The sequence below is a fragment of the Echinops telfairi genome, unplaced genomic scaffold, assembly GCF_000313985.2.
Source record: "Echinops telfairi isolate 266 unplaced genomic scaffold, ASM31398v2 ScPeMD7_9;HRSCAF=40, whole genome shotgun sequence".
Classification (NCBI taxonomy): Eukaryota; Metazoa; Chordata; class Mammalia; order Afrosoricida; family Tenrecidae; genus Echinops; species Echinops telfairi.
The window spans coordinates 51,694,469-51,712,300 of record NW_022103906.1 but is presented as its reverse complement, the minus strand read 5'-3'; the positions used below and the strand labels follow the sequence as shown (position 1 = coordinate 51,712,300).

The 17,832-nt window shown below is 40.6% G+C and overlaps 1 protein-coding gene and 1 pseudogene across 2 annotated transcripts in view; one reads left to right on the top strand and one right to left on the bottom strand.

Annotated features, from left to right (window-relative positions):
- MTMR7 (myotubularin related protein 7) overlaps positions 1–17,832 on the top strand; it is a 154,563-nt gene that overhangs the window by 55,222 nt on the left and 81,509 nt on the right. The window lies entirely within an intron of this gene.
- LOC115868347 lies at positions 17,356–17,455 on the bottom strand (annotated as a pseudogene).

Sequence of the window (17,832 nt, the reverse complement as noted above, 5' to 3'; positions counted from 1 at the left end):
AGGGCAATGAATGTACAAATGTGCTTTACACAATTGATATATGTATGGATTGTGATAAGAGTTGTATGAGCCCCCAATAAAATGATTAAAAATAATATGTGCTTGTAATGCAAGGGTACACCTAGGTAAGTGCTAGATGACCAATAAAAGGTTGGTAGTCAGAGCCCATTCTGAGACACCTTGGGAGTAAGGCCTGGTAGTGTTTCTGAAAGATGCCAGTCATTGAAGACCCCATGGGGAAGTTCTACTCTCTGCACATCAAGTCCCTGTAGACAGCAAGTAGTGAGGTGACAACAGTATACTGGTGGTATGGGCCTTGAATGAGGCCTACACAAAACTGACATTGTTTTCACAGTCATCTAAGACATCTAGGACATACCCCCTCCACCATCACTGCCTTGGTCCTTTTAAGTTTTGGTGTCTGTTGAATTTTTTCTAGTAATCCATAAATATTTCCTGAAGTGAATAGAATTAGAATTTTCTTAGCGGTAGTGAGCATTGACAGTATATATGAGTTTATGTGGACTCTCCTAAATAGAATCCTTTAGCGCTGTGGGAAGAACGTTCAATTGATTTTATGGGAGTAGAAAGCCCCAGTGTTCTACTGTGATTGGAGGGTTCGAACTGTTGACCTTGCAGTTAGCAGCCCAACTGGTAACCACTCTGCCACCAGGGCCCTTGTTTGGTTGAGTTTTAGAAGTATATGTCTCTCTGGTACTGTCATATCATATACCTCATCTTAGAGTCTCTAGTTTTATATGAGCACCCCTGGTAGCACAGTGGATTAAGATCTAGGCTGCAAACTCAAGGGTTGGCAGTTCAAACTTATCAGTTGCTCTTGAGAGAAGGATGAAGTAGTATGTGTAAAGATTGACAGCCAGGTCAGCTCTATGGAGCAGCTCCCTTCTGTCCTACAAGGGTACTAGGAGTTAGAATTGACTTCACGGCTGTGGTTTTGGTTTAGTTTGGTTCTTTTTCTTGTGTGAATTGTGGTGTTCTTTTGTTTCAAAATGAAATGTACATCTAAGTGTACTAGGAAAATACAGTGGAAAGATTTTTTTTGCATAAAAATAACAGGCATGGGAAAAGTTACATAGATGTCATTAAGAAAGGAAAAAGGATATGTGCTTATAGTTACTTTGTTAAATGCTTTTGATTAGGACAGAATTTCAGTAATAAACTTCAAAGGTTTTGCTTGGGCCCCAAGTTTCTCATTATATGGCCATATGATTTGTGTATGCTTAAGAGCTACAGCTATTTAACGGGAACGATGCCAGGGAACTGTCAAATCCGACCATTTTGACTTCACATTGCTCTCTCTTTCAAAGCAGCTGCTGAAGGCTTTTTTGTCTTAGTGTGTTGAAAAGAACCACAGAGTCAGCCAGAAAAGCAGTTGAGCTTTTTAGAGGGTGCACTATAATTGGAACAGCGATTCTGGGAAGATGTGCATTAGTTTGCTTGTGGCCGATGCTGCTGGGAGAGTAGTTAATGTCACTGATTAATGTGTGTGATGGGTAATAAATAGGCTCTGACTGGATTAATGGAAGTTCGCAATAGTCCAGAGAACCAGGAAAGGGCTGAGTGACTGGAAGGACAGAAGACAGTGGCCATGAAGGCTGGGGGCTGGTTGGCAGGAGCTCTGGGGCTCTCTTGTGCAGAGTCTCCAGGCAGGAAAATAATGCTCACTCCACTTTTTTTTTTAGCTTCTCTTTTTTATTCATTTTCAAACCTGTGAATTCTGTCTCTTCTTTTTTTGCCCTCAAAAATAATTTTATTGGGAGCTAACAAAGATATCGTATTGTTCCGTAGTTCAATCACATCAAGCAGTATTGTACAATTGCTAACACAATCAGTTTCAAAACATTCTCTTCCTTCTTGAACTCCTTGACATTAATGACCCTTCACTTCCCACTTCCCCCACTGTACCCCCTAGGGCCCCTTATTCGACTTGCTGTCTCTATAGGTTCATCAGTTGTGGGTTTCATACACTGAAAAACAGAAAAAACATAACAAAAATTCAAGAGCGTTACTTGTAATGACAAAATACATCTGTGTTAGGCCAGGTTGACTAGAGAAACAAATCCAGTGACAGTCATGTATGTACAAGAAAGAGCTTTATTTCAAGAAGTAATTATGCATCCATAAAACATCCCAGCCCAGTCAAGATCAAGTCCTTCAGTCTGATACTAGTCCATAAGTTGGATACTAGTCCATAAATCCTTCTTCAGACTCACGAAGCCACAAGTAATGATGCAAAATGCAGGAAGATCACAGGCCAGTGGGTGAAAAGTCATTGGGATCTGATGGCAGTAGAAGCATCACAGGGCTCTGGGAGGTCTCCAGAAGATCTCTGAGTGGTTTGCCAGCACTAGATTGAAGACAAGGAGAGAGGGGGAGATTCCCAGGACCTTCCTTATGAGAAAGTCATGCCCACGAGGAGGCACCATCAGGATGTGATCTGATTGACAGGCTAAACGACACCCCTACACTTCAAGTTGACATGAAATTATGTAATTACCACAACAACTGGAATAAACTCCAATATGAAAAGCAAAAACAGGAAATGTTGAAAAGCAGATCAAGCCCAAGGTGCCTTAGAGGGGGGAATCAATTGACAAGGTTTTAATCGTTCATGTCAGGTTTATCATCTTAAGTATACTTTTAGAGATGAAGATTTGAGAGATATAATCTTAACTAGTACAATAAACATGATAAAGGGAGAAAGATCTTGAAATTGTCAAGGATTTTGTCTTGCTTAGATGCATAATCAATGTTCATGGAAGCAGGGGTCAAGAGGTTAAATGATGGGATTGTATTGGGTGAATCTGCTGCACAAGATTTTTTTTTTAGTGTGAAGAGCAAGGGTGTCTCACTTTGAGGTCCCAGGTGTGCCTGGCTCCAGCCCTGGGATTCTTAATTGCCTCATATGCCTGTGAAAGTTGGACAATGCAGAAGGAAAACTGCATAAATAATTGGTGCATTTAAGTTATGGTGTTGTCGAAGAATGCTGAAAGTACCGTGAATTGCCAGACGAACAAACCAGTCTGTCTTAGAAGAAGTGCAGCCAGAATGCTCCTTAGAAGGGGGAATGATGATAAGACTTCGTCTTACGTACTTTGGACAAGTTATCAGGGACGTAGTCCCTGGAAAAGGACATCTTGCTTGGTAAGTTAGAAGGTTATCAAGAGCAGGAATGCCCTCAGCAAGATGGATTCACACAGTAACTGCAACAATGAGCTCAGACGTAACAGCAGGTGGATGGCAGGGGATGACACAGTATTTTGTTCTGCTGTGTATAGATTTGGATGGCAGCTAACAAGAGAGACTTAATAGAATGAATGCCTTTTGTAAAAGAGAGAAAGAAAGAAAAACCAAAGTAACAAATTGACTTAAAGCCACCACCTCAGAGAAGGTGAGAACACTCATCACATTTTGAAACATTGGTGTGTGAGTCTGGGTAGACTAGAGAAACAAATTCATAGACACTCATATGTGTATAAGAAAAAGTTTTATATAAAAGAGCAAAGGAATATTAAGAAAATATCCCAGCCCAGTCCAGATTAAGTCCATAAGTCCAATATTAACCCCTATGTCCAATACTAGTCTATAAATTCCTCTTTAGACTCATGCAGCCATGCAGTAGTGCCAAATGCAGGAAGATCACAGGCCAGTGGGTGGAAAGTCTTGTGGATCCTGTGGTGGTAGAAGCATCTCAGCGCTGGCATGGGTCTCCACGTGGCTCCTACAGCTCCCAGGACTCTGGTTCCATCAGCCTTTCTCCATGTGGCTTGTCAACAGCATTATCGCCCAGGGAGTTTGTGTCCCACCTCCAGCGGGTTATTTATCTCCATAGTGCCTCCAAATGAGGTCATCAAGCCTGGATCTGATTGGCAGGCTAAACTCCACCCCTTCACTCTTTAGTCTCAAATTGACAACAGACTATGTAACTACCACAAATGGAGTCCAGAAATGGCAGCTTATGTAAAACATATTGCTTTCATATCTATGGGGAAAAGAATTAGAACCCAGTAATTTAGCATTAGGAGGGGAAACATTTTGTTATCTTTTAATTCTACTTTTCCACTAACTGTTTGAAGCCCTCTCATAAAAACCAAAACCAAATTCACTGCATCAAATCAATTCCGACTTACAGCGACCCAATAGGAGAGTAGAACTGCCCCTTGTCGTTTCCAAGATTTTAAATCTTTATAGGAGTAGACCACCTCATCTTTTTTTGTTGTTGTTCACCTCATCTTTTTTCTGCAGAACAGCTAGTGGCTTTAACCACCTACCTGTGGTTAATAGACCAATGCACAAACCGTGATACCACCCAAACTCCTCTTCCTCAGAAAGGCAAGCTACAACCAACATAGACAACAGGCTGCATTAAATCCTCGAAACCATGTTTTGGAATCTGAGTGGAGATGGAAAAGTGGAAAGGAGGCCAAAAACACGGACACAGGGCTGTCAGCTGGAGAGTGGGTGACATATTCAACTACCCAAAGCTATTTTTAAAAGACTATATTTTGTTGTGTTTTGGTGAGAGTTTACATAGCAAATGAGATTCCCATCAAACAATTTCTACTCATATTGTTTAATGAATTGCCTATATTTTTCACATTATATCAATATGTTTTGTAGTGATTTTCTTGATACAGTATTCACAAACCATACACTCTGAGATTAGTGCCATTGATTCGAAGGAAATGACCATTGTAGGAACAACAGTGACTTCCATATACTTTTATGGTTAAATTGGTTTTAAAATGAGTTGTTTATATAATCACAATCAGTTCTAGTGTTCTCTCCCCCCACTAGATTCATTGTTTTCTCCCAAATCCCCTCATCTTCCCTGTCCCCCACCACACACACACACACACACACACACACACACACACACACACAGCCCCGATGAACCATTGCCTAAGTTATTATCGCTCTGTGTCTACTCTGTCTGTGCTTCACAACCTGGAACCCGAAAATTAACAGTAAAAACCAAAAAGTTAAAATTAAAAAGAAAATGATATAAAATGGCAAGAATAAAATAATACTAATATAAAGATAAAAATACAAATAAAGATTAAGAAAGAAAAGACTTCCATGAATATTTTAAAAGCCAGGGAAGAAAATTTTGTCATGGAACAAGCAAGAAACGCTTGAGCCTAGATCAAATTCAGGTTGGGTTAAGAGGGAGGTCAAATGATCAAGTGTCAAATTATACTATTTTCAATCGAGGCTCTTTTATAAAGTGCTCACACCTTCACCCTCTTTCGAGTCCATCAGAATAGGAGTGTGTGTGTGTGTGTGTGTGTGTGTGTGTGTGTGGTGTGCGCTCCGACAGGAAGCATGCTCTGACTTCTAGCATGCTAGTTGGTCATAAACATCAGTCGCTCGTTTCACTTTAACCGCTGTTCCGCCGGAGCTAAGTGTAAGACGTAGGAGAAAAACAAAAAAGACAAAAGAGGAAATGCTAAGCAGATCCCTTTAAGAACAAGCCAGTGGAGAAGATGTTTTCAAAGCTCTTGCAATTCTCTATTTCATTACTGGAATCAGCGTAGGGGTCTCTGAGTGATACAAAAAGTTTATGTGCTTCACTAGTAATCCAAAGGTTGATGGTTTGAGTCCATCCACAATCACCTCAGAAGATGGACTTCTGAAAAAACATCATCCACTGTAAACTTTTTGGTGCCCAATTTTACCCTAACACACGCCATGAGCTAGTTTGGTTATGGTTTGAGCATAAGGCTAAAATCAAACTACTAAAAAAAATTATTAAGTTTTTTGTTCTCCACATTTATATGAAAAAGATTGGCTTGATCATGTAGAAGACCCCAACAAAAAACAATGTGGCAAAATTCAATAAACTTTCTCATTCTTAGTGAAGAATACCTTTGATTAAAATAAAGATTGCAGTCCAAATGGAAGCTCTGTGAGAAATGAAACCACACCTACTGCCATCGAGTCCGTTCCTACCCGTGCTGACCCGTTCCATGCAGTCTCAACAGCGCCGCCAGGAGGCCTGGCTGAGAAATTAAGCTGCTTTTGATTAGAAAACGTTCTATCTTTGTTGGAAGTCAATCGGTTCCTCAGTTCCCGTTTTTCCATCCACTATCTTTTCTCCTCCTCCTAATCTGCCTCTTGCTGTTTGTTTTAGGCTAGTTATCATTCTGTGTCAGTGTTGTCAGCTCCTTCGTCATCTAACCTGTTTCTTGTATTTATTTTCCCAGTTTTATGAAAGTACAATTTCCTCCTGATTCATGCAAGTACCGGATTCTTCTGCATATTTATTCTGACTTAAAAGGTCTCAATGATTGATGCTGTCTCATTTCCTTAAGTTGTGACTTTTTACAAAGCTTATCTAAGTCTAGCCACAACAATGAACTTAGACCACCAACGATCATAAAAATGTCACCGGAGCAGAGCCGTTTTGTTCCCTTGCCCATGAGCGTGCCATGAGTTGGAATAACTGAATGGACAGCAGTTAATAACAACAATGGAAGTCGCTGTTGTGCCTACCATGGTCATTTCCTGTGAATCAATGGTACTAATCTCAAGAGTCCAGTAGCTGGTTTCCATGAAGCGTTAGCTTCATCAATCCTGATGTTTAACCCAGGCACTCGTTTGTTTAAAATAAACCAAAAAGTTGAGGCACCCTCAGTGTTTCTATGTTAAACGTGCAAAAAGGATTAAAGTAATGCCCAAACCAACAATGGCTGGTTTTTCTCACACCTCTCTAAATATTTTGAGTTGCCCGAATTAAGGAGCAAATCTAGAGCATTTAGCTTTTATTAATTATTTTAGGTTCTGAAGCCCTTACTCAGGTGCCCTTCTGTTGACTGTTGCTACCTTGCCTTTCTCATTCTGCTGGTACTAGTTCCTGATTGATTTTGCTTTACTTAAAAAAATGTTTTTAATATTATATTCCCTTACCTTTCTTGCCAATTAGGCTACAAACAAGAACAAAACAAAATGGAACATAAGCCCAAACCCATTGCCATAGAATCGATTCTGATCCTCAGCCTGGTGGGCAGAGGAGACCTGTCCCATAGGGTTTCCAAGGTTGTACATTTTTATGGAAGCAAATTACCACATCTTCCTCTTTCAGAGCAGCTGCTGAGTTTGAGCTATGGACTTTTAGGTTAAAGTACCTGAGCATTTTAACGCAGTACCACCAGGGCTCTGTAGTTAGGCTGTGATAAAATAGAATTCTCTCATATTTTGCCCTATACATATTTTACCTAAATAGCCTACTTGCATAACTTTTGTTTGATACCTGGGAAATGAACTCTATTATGCTCTTTTTCTTTTCACCCTTTATTTGGCAGGAGCACCCATCTATTACCTAATAAGTGGCCAAGACTGGGTGTCCTTGCTGGTACTTTTTTATGCTTGGTGGCTGGAAGTTGAAAGACTTCCCACTCAATAACTTCTGTTTTCTGGAAGTAGAAAGTGGAATCAGCATAATGTAGTGAGTTGGTTAAAGTAACAGATATTGATCCTGACTGTAGCAACATGTGCTTCCTTATACAAAGAAGAACATAACGAACAATCATAATGAAATAAAACAAGTGAATCACATATCTATAGTCAACTGAGTTTTGACAAGGGTGCAAAGTCCATCTGCTGGGGGGACAAAGAGCCTCGTCAATAAGTGGTGCAGAGACAATTGGATTTCCACATGCAAAAACCGAAGCATGCTTCACACCAAACAGACACACACAAATTAAAAATGGAGTAAGGGCCTCAGTGTGCAAACTAAAACCATAAAATTTAGATATTTTAATGACAAACAGATAAATGCCCCAATCATAAAACGGGCGAAGGACTGGAACAGGCATTTCACCCACAAGGTCATTTCAAATGAGCATTGCGACTAAAGATTCTGTAGAAGAGTCCTGCTTCAAAAGGGGACAAAACAGAATAGCATTTCAAATTCTTAAAGGCTCCAGACTTTCTGGAGCTATGAAGGGCAGATGAGCCCCAGAAACTATTGCCCTGACTTAATCTTTAACCCTTAAGACTAAACATTAGTTTTACTTAACTAGACAATTTTATTTGGTGAGATAAAATTTTCACCGCCTGAAACTATATGGTTAAAAGCATATTCATCTCTTTTTCAGTTATAGCATCTCCAACTTTGTTATTATGCCTGATCCTACAGGCTTATGCTTTCAAAGTTATGGCTTATTCCCTTCCCCTCCCTTGCTTGTTATGTTGTATTAATCATGAAGCTTGGCTCCCTTTGTTCTTTATCGGAGAAACGGTCCTGTCCCTTGATTTCTGTGAAGGTACCTCCTGGGTCTCTGTCCTCATCATGTTCAATCAACGTACAGTATTGCAATCTGCTCAAGGTAGCTTTTCATCGATGACAGAATCAGACTGAATTCCTTTTATCGGATAAAGTCAACATCAACTGCTCCCCGACTTTTCATATGGACCTGTAGTAGCCTCTAGCCACATGTGACTCTTGAGCACTTGGAATGTGATAGTCTGAATTGGATTTTCCAAAATGTAAAATGCATAAAGAATTCCAAACACTTAGTGAAACCAAAATTGTGTGAAGTATCTTAATATTTATTTCATATTGAATATATGTTGAAATAATAGTATTTTGGACCCCTGAAACCATTGCCCTGAGATGGTCTTTAAACTGTGAACCAAAAGTGTCTTTTGAAATTGTCTTAAGGCCAAACCATAGTTTAGTTTTCCTCGTGTAAAATACCGCCTTGAACAGTCCACTCTTCTGAGAACCATCTAAATGGATGGGGTCGAAGTGACAATAGCAACAGGCAAGAGCAGCAAGGAACGGGGTGGGGTGGGGTGCGGGGAGTACATGTACGTTACTGGTGGAGGAACCATTAACATACAAGGAGGGTGAGATGGTTGCACAGCTCCGAGGATGTGATCAGTGTCACTAAACGGTACACGTGGACACTGTTGGTTTGCTGTCTGTTTTTCTGAGTATGTTCTCAACAACAACAAAATGAAAGTAATTATGTTTTTAAAAACACCACAAAACCAACTTCGAACTCAAAGCACTCCTAGAAGTCGTTTTTGAGCTAAATAATAGATCGGCTCATAAAATAAAGAGTATCATCTATGTGTCCTGTGCTTCTTGAAAAGTTCATCTCTCCATAAAACCAAATGGTAAACATTCCGTCAGAAACAGAGAGGGAGAGTGGGAAGCTAGGTTAGTGGGAACAGAATAGTCACCGTGGAAATCATGAGAACATCACATGGTGTGGAAATGAACCAATCCCATTGACCAATATGTATTGACATTGCCAAAAGGGAACAATGTCATTTGGTTGGTAAACTAACATACAAAACCATAAAAGATTTCAAGATAAAAAGTCAACTACAGTTCCATTGCTTGTTTCCAGTAGAAACATGCATTGACCCATACAGAGAGTACGATCAGTAGCTCATAGACGGTTTTCCCTTCGCTACCTGTAACTTTATTTGTAAATATTTAACAACGGGACCTCAGCTTCAATTACTGTGCTGCATTCAGTAGAGCTCCCTCCGTGGAGGGAATGGAGGCTTTCTCAAGGGATTACTTAGGTATCTTAAGCAAATAGTATTTGCAGTTTTAGTAAGAAGCCTGCAAAACACACACACACACACACACACACACAAATTATCTTTGGAAAAGATGAGTCAATGTCAAGTCAACTGTTCCCAAAATAAGATTCCATTTTAAATGCCATCTGCTCAGTTAGCTAGGTTATAAGACACAATTTTTACTCCAAGTGTTGACTCTGTGTTGGTACATGCATGCACGTAGGAGGGCAAGTCACAAAGTATTGCTCCTCGGGTCCAGTTCACACAGACACACGTTTATTCCCAAAAAACCCATGTTTTTGTGATCAGTGGATGCCTGCAGACAAGTTTTTTCAGTAATATGCAAGTCTCATTAGGATGCATGAAAATTATTGTTGTTTTAAAATAATATTATTGGGGGCTCATGTAACTTTTTTTTGGTTACTACTCTTATCACAAAATTATTGGGTATTTTAAAGGATCTTTTATTTTTTGCCATGGGGAAAAAGGTTTGAGATCAATATTAATATTAATTTTTAAACAAAGCTCAAATGGGCACCTTTCCAAGTCATTGAAGTTTTGCAACGAGCTTGTAGGAATGCTGCCCCACATAAAAGGACCCTTGTTAGAGGAAGGTCAAGAAAACCTCAAAGAAGAACCAAGAAAGGGAATGTGCCATCGGCCTAGATAAATGGAGAAACTGTGGCTGAAGTCCAAAAACTGGTGGACGAAGACCATAGAATTATCATGGATGTGATAGTTACTGAAGTTGGGATCTCACACGATTTAGCATTCAGAATTTTAATCAAACATTTTGGCTGCATAAAGATTAGACTCAGCTGGATGAGTGCCCAAAGATAAGCTAGCTCAAAGAGCTGATCTTTCCATGACTATTTGGAACATGATCAAAGAAAATGAAGATGATCTTGGGAAAAGTCATGGATTTACAAATCTGACCCAAAGAGGAAGATCCAACCCAAACAGTGGCTTCTGAGGGTATCTCTCGGGGCAAATAAAATCAAGGCAGAAAGATCAGCTCAGAAGGTTGTGGCAACTGTTTGTGAAGATCCTAGGGCATCATCCTGGTAGTGTTCCTTAAAGGACGAAGGATGATCTTGGAGAAGATGTCTAAAGAAATTGGAGAGCTGCATTGGTGAGAAGGCCAGGAAAGTTGTACCAAGGAATTTTGTTCCCTGCAGCAATCAGTACACCTGCAAGGTGGTCCTCCGGGAATGCGCTGGGAAATCTTGCTGTTCTGCCCCACAGCCCGATCCAGCTCCTTCAGCCTGCCGTCCATTCCCCAAACTCAGAAAGCATTGAAAAGGAAACGATTTGTAGACATCTCCACGCCTCAAAGGATGTCAAAATGTCCATTTTGATGTGTAAATCAGAGTGCAAAATTCTTTGGGGCAGGGTTGGAAAGATGAAATTCCACCTTCAGAAGTCTATTAGACCTAGGTGGAGGACTTAACTTCAATTAATTTGGATAATTTTGTTGAGTAAAAGTTTCTATGGTTTTGAAGCAATACAGTCTGAATTACCCTCATTTATCTATGTATTTTCTTATTTGTTCTAATGCTATTAAAACTTTGAAATTTAGCACTATGACATCAAGAAGGACTGAAATACAGCATCATTTTTCTCACCAATGCATCCCAGCCCTGTTGCTTCTCATTTACCAGAGAGAGTGGACTTCTACTGAAAAATCATGGAACTTCAAAGGTTGATGACACGAATCATCTTTTTCTAGGCAGAGCTGTCATCTCAGCAGCAACCACAACAAGTGTGAAACTGAGTTTTGATCCCCGGCTGCCTTTGTGTGCCTATCCAGGCTCTTTTCAACCAGCTGCTGTCTGGTCCACTCCTTCTCAGGGGGCCCATGGGTATCAGAGTAGAACTGGGCGCCACTGGCTCTCCAAAGGCTGGTTTTCAGAAGTACTTTGCGAGACACGCTGAACCTCCAGTTCGCAGCTGAGCCTTTTAACTCTGCACCCCTCCCCGCCCCCCCAGGAACTCCAAATCCTTTACAGGATCTCTATATGTACATTTAGGAGCCTTTCATTTTCCATGCTGAATTCCTAGTGCAGACTAAGATGTACAAAATCCGTGAGGAGAAAGAATCTCTTGGATGAAACAAGAAGATTCGGAAAACAGAAGGAAAGAAAGCAGAGTGTGCTGGTCTGTCTGAGGAGGAGAGCAGTCTAGTAGTTAGGAGCCCAGGCTAACCCAGCGTTTCCCTTTACTAGCGGTATGACCCTGGCAATGGGTCTCTATTTCCCCTTTCCTCCGATTTCTGCAGTGAATAAGGGCTGGTGTGTATCCCACGGGCCTCTCTGGGGTAATCTATTTGCTTAGGACAGCATCTGGACTACAGCGGGACTCTGTCAACCAGCAGTGCCTTCTTTCTCTACTTTCCAGTGGGGGACCCACTGGCTGCTGGCTGTTGAGCACTTCAAATGTGTTAGTTACTGAGGTGTAAAGTGTTCTGGAAGTGTAACATAGTTATGGTCCTTCAAAGTTAGTACAAACCAAAAAAATTAAGCACTCATTAATACATTTTACAATGTGTGCCAGTTGAAATGAGACTCTTTTGGATATATTGAGTTTAATAATTATATTATTAAAACTAGTTTCATCCTTTATATTTACTTTTTTTAAAGTGTAAGTTTTGTTGACATATAATTCACATATCACAAAATTCAGTGGTTCACACTTTATTTTTTCTGCTTTTTATTGTTTCCATTAGACTTTCCCATTTGTGACGCCCAGGAGTAAAGGTGTAGAGATAAGAACTGACAGGGGGTGCATAGGAGAAGTAGGGGTGGGAGATAGGGAGGGGGCAAGCAAACAATTGTGTGTGTGTGTGATATGATTGTACATTCATCACATGGGGGGGAGTGTGTATGTGTGTGTGGGGGAGATGATTGTACATTCATCACATGGGGGGAGAAAATTTTTAAAAATGGATGTGGTAATGATTGTACAACTCTTCTTTTTTTTAAAATTATTTTATTGGGGGCTCATACAATTCTTATCACAATCCATACATACATCCATTGTGTCAAGTACATATGTACATTTGTGGCCCTCATCATTCTCAAAACCTTTGCCTTCCACTTTAGCCCTTAATATCAGTTGCTCATTTTCCCCTTCCCTCCCCCTCCCCCCTCCCTCATGAACCCTTCATAATTCATAACTTATTATAGTTTTGTCATAAGTTACACTGTCTGACGTGTTCCCCCCTCAGGGAGGAGGCAATACTTAGATTCTTGTAATCGGTTCCTCCTTTCTACCCCACATTCCCTTCACCCTCCAGGCCTCGCCCCTCTCACCACTGGTCCTGAAGGAGTCATCTGTCCTGGATTCCCTGTGTTTCCAGTTCCTATCTGTACCAATGTACATCCTCTGGTCGAGCCAGATTTGTAAGGTAGAATTGGGATCATGATAGTGGGAGGGAGGAAGCATTTAAGAACTAGAGGAAAGTTATATATTTCATCGTTGCTGCCCTGCACCCTGATTGGCTCGTCTCCTCCCCACAACCCTTCAGCAAGGGGGGATGGGTTTTGAATCTCCACTCTGCACTCATCCACCTTTACAATGATATTTTTTGTTCTTTGATGCTTGATACCTGATGCCTTCGACAGCTCGTGGTCACACATGCTGTTGTGCTTCTTCTATGTGGGCTTTGCTGCTTCTGAGCTAGTTGGCCGCTTGTTTATCTTCAAGCCTTTAAGACCCCAGATGCTATATGTTTTGATAGCCAGGCACCATCAGCTTTCTTCACATTTGCTTATGTTCACATTTTTCTTCAGCAATTGTGTACAACTCTTCTTGATATGATTGAACTAATGAATTGTGTGATGTGTGGATTAAGTGTCAATAAAACTTTAAAAATTCAGTGGTTTAAATATATGAAAAAGTATTGTACGATCATCACCACAATCAATTTTTGAACATTTTTTTTATTATTGTACTCATTTTTATTAGCTCCCCATTTCCCCCCAACCTCTCCTGCCATAACCCTAAGCCATTATTAATCTAGTTACTGTCTGTGGATTTCATATAAAGAAAAATACAAATAAAACACAGAAAAGCTCAATCCAAAAGAAAGCAGGAAATAGTAGAAACTAGAACAAATTTAAAATGACATCAGTCTACTTGATACTGGCTCAAAAGGGAAAACAAATGATGAAATGTTACATTTTAACCTACCTATGTCTGTATCAATCCATTTGCCAAGTAAGGCTACTCTGAGCAATGTACTCATAATAGTAGTTCAGCAGAGCCAGTAGTATTGGGGATTCACCAGAAGCTTAATACACATGGGGGCTTGGGAAATGGATTTTGGACTTTCACTGTCATCCATACCCTTATGCACACTGGGTGCTCAGAATTTAAGCTCTAATAGCATTCCCTCCTTCGGTCTTGGACTTTATTTTTTGTAATCCTTGGATCACACAGGCTGATATTCTCCTTCCATGTGGACTTAGCTAACACATTGCTTAGGTGGCTGTTTGATAGCTGGGAATCATCACCTTTCTGATATCCAGTTATAGTCTGATTTCTTCACCATAATTTGCACCCATATCTTCAGTGATCTCTTCATGAGAGCAAGTACCAGTCAGACTCACGTCATAAGAACTAATTAATCTTGTTTTAGGGCTTATGATTAAGTGTAAGCTCAAAATCTATTCATTTATCTATGGTTTCTGTATGCTCCTGGTCCACTTTAGAGACATCCTTATCATTTTATGGCAGAATATTATAAATCATTTCAAAGGTGCATCTGCTAATTTGATTGATAAAACCAAAATGAACCTCACTGCCATCGGGTCACTGCTGACTCTTAATGACCCACCTGTGGGTTTCCAAGTGACCCACCTGTGGGTTTCCAAGACTGTAACCGTTTGTGGAATTAGAAAGCCCTGTCTTTCACTCATGGAGCTGCTGATGGTTTTGAACTGCCAACCATGTGGATTACAGCCCAATACATCACCACACCACCAGGGCTGTATAGTACACCTTTTTTAGACTAAAATACATGGATTTTTGATGTGTACAAATTAAAAACATAAGTGATCAAATACTATTTACGCAAACAATGATTGTTAGGGGTCAGACAAAATTTTCAAGAACATTCTTTCACTAAGGCGGAACTGTGCCTGCTGGACTAAAGCCTCTCCTAAAAAAGCAAAGAGTATAAAGATAGCAAGTATGCAGTGGTGTTAAGTTGCCACTTATTATTGGTGCTGCTGTTAAGTGCTGTCGAGTTGACTCCAGTGCATAGAGGCCCTAGTACAATCGAACTATATCAGCCTCAACAATTGTTCTGATGTTTGAGCTCATTGCTGCAGCCACTGTGTCAATCCATCTCATCACCTTCCTTCCACTTTACCACGCATGAGGTCCTCCTCCAGGGCCTGGTCTCTCTTGCTAATACGTAAGATATCCAAAGTATGTGAGCTAAAGTATCACTATGGCTGGAACCAAGGAGCGTCCTGACTCTACACTATTGAGTATCCTCCAATGAAGAGAGTTGAACCAAAGACCAAAGATTTTCAAATTCACAGCCTTGGTATGGCGGTCAGCTACTTTCTCTCATAGGAGGACATTCAACCTTAAGTCCCAGGGAGTATTTCAGTATCTTTTAGTATGCTATAGGTACATTTAAGGTAAAGTCTAGTTCATTTAGTGGGGTTTCCAAATCAGATCCTTCTGGTGTGGCCTGTGAACATCTTCAAAGACCAAAGTCTAAAGTAGTAGTTCGCTATAGCGTGTGGCCTGTACAGAAACTTTGTTAAAAGTGCCTAATTGGGAACGTAATAGAGGCCGTAGTCTTCCATTGGAGTCTACGTAAGTAAAGGGTTTTCCCAATAGCAGGTTGCCTTTTCCTGGTTAACTCACCAACAGAAGTGAAATCTTCTTCTTTGAGACAAACATGCCCGCACTCACCCCTGACCCTCACTGACCTTAAAGGAGGGTCTGTTGATATGAGGGGACGATGAAATGATGTAATGCAGCAGGAGCTGTTTGGGCTTCTCTCTCTCCCCTCAACATAAGAACTGACCCAGCTGAGGTGAGGCCTCCTCTGTCGAAGTGGGTTTAACAAATAAAGGGATTGGTATATGCATCATGACTTGGGCAGGCACACCACCTCTTTGCTTGGTAGGCAGGAGAAGATTAGATAACCTGCGAAGAGATGCCTGCCTTTGTCTCTGTGTTTTTCCTTGTAGTAGTGTTCTCAAATATTATTTGTCCTTTTGTGATTGACTAACTTCATTTACCATAAGGGCTTCCAGGTCCATCCACATTATGAGGTGCTATTTCGTTTCATCGCTGTGCTTTAGGGATGCATAGTATTCCATTATGTGTAGGTACCAGAGTATCTTGATCCATGCTGAAGCTGATGAGTGTTTAGGCTGTTTTCAGTTTCTTCTTGTGAACTCTGCTGTGCTGAACATGGGCGAGCAGATGTCGCTTCATGTGTGTCTCTTCCTTCTATGGTCTGTGCCCAGCAGAGGTATTGGTAGAGGGCATGGGATTTCTATTCCCAGGTGTTTTAGGTAGTGCCATATTGCTTTCCACAATGGCTGTACATGTTTACAAACCCACCGCAGTATATAAAAGAGTTTCAATCTTTCAGTACCCTCTCTAGCATTTTTTGCTTTCTGTGTTGTTGTTTAATTGGGCTGTCGTCCTTGTAAGGTGGGACCTCTTCATTGTTTTGTTTTGCATCTTCCGGATGGCTAGTGATCATGAGCCTTTTTTCATGTGTCTGTTAGCCTTTGAATGTCATTTTTTGGCCAACTGTTTCTGCCTGTCTTTTGCCCACTTTTTAATTAGATTACTTGTTTCTTTCTTATTGTAGAGTTGCAGAATTCTAGAGATTTTAGAAATCAGTCCCTGATCTGTGATCTGTTGTTGTGTCATTGCTGGAGAGTTTTCCCAGTCCATGAGCTCTCTCTTTACTCTTTGGTTGAAGTTTTCGATGTGCCTAAGTGTCTTATTTCTAGTAGGCTCCAGGGATCTGTCTTCTACTCAGTATGCTTTCTGTATTATATTTGGTAACATGTCTGTTCCTTGCAGAAGGGCCCTCGAATTGGTCTTTTTTTTCACTGGTGACCCTTTAGATCTTGGATTTACATTTACCTCTATGATCCATCTTGAATTCATTTTTTGTGCGTGGGGTGAGGTATGGATCCCCTATTTCTTTCTTCTGAAGATGGAGATCCAATTTTGCCATTATCATTTGCTGAAGTGACTGTCTCTTTCCCATTCACTGTTTTTTGGCCCTTCGTTGAAGATCAGTTGCCTGTGGGTGGGTGCACTTAATTCTGTTCTAGCGGTCTGTGTACCCAACATTGTATCAGTAGCTGTCTGGCTTCCTCGGCTGTATCATATATCTTGAGGTTGGGTAGTGTGAGCCCTTCTACTTTGTTCTTCTTCTTAAGGAATCCTTTGCTTATCCTAGGTCTCTTAGCTCTCCACATGAGGTTGGTAGTTTTTCCATTTCTTTATGGAATGAAGTTGGGCTTTGGGTCATAATTGCATTGCATTTATAGATAGCTCTGGGTAGTATTGACATATTCACAATAGTAAGTCTTTGGTTTCTTATAGTAACAATCTGTGGTTTTCTTTGTACAGGTCTACCATTTCATTGGTTATTTTTACGTGCTTCATCTTTAGTGGCTACTGTAAATGGTATTGTTTCTCTGTTGTCTTTTTTGGAGCCCTCTTTGCTGGTATACAGAAATCCAATTGATTTTTGATTTTTAATCTTGTATCCTGCTACTTTACCAAATCACTTCATATGTGGATGTAAACTTCTTCACGAATTTACATGTCATCCTTGTGCAGGGGGCTAATCTCCGTATTATTACAATTTTAGTATATGTGTTGCCAAAGCAAGCACATTGATATTTAATTTATAATGTGGCTATTACATTTGTGACCTGAATTATAGTTCTGTTGGGCAGTGCTGTCCTACATAAATTCCTCAATATGGCAAGAACAGAGCAAGAAAATAGACCCCTAGGCCTTACTGTGGGAAGGAAGTAGGGCAGGGAGGAGCATGGGTCTGTGGGGCCTGGTCTCACATACATAAAAGGAGATACATACAAACAGAGTTCCCTGGAGAGACATTCATCATACATCCTTACACTTGTGTTCCCCATGACCCGGGTGTTGTACAGTATGAGTTGTCATTTTTATGAGTCCTATAGATATACTAGGAGCCCTGGTGGCATAGTGGTTACAAGGTGGTCTGTGATCCATAGTCTGTAGTTAGAA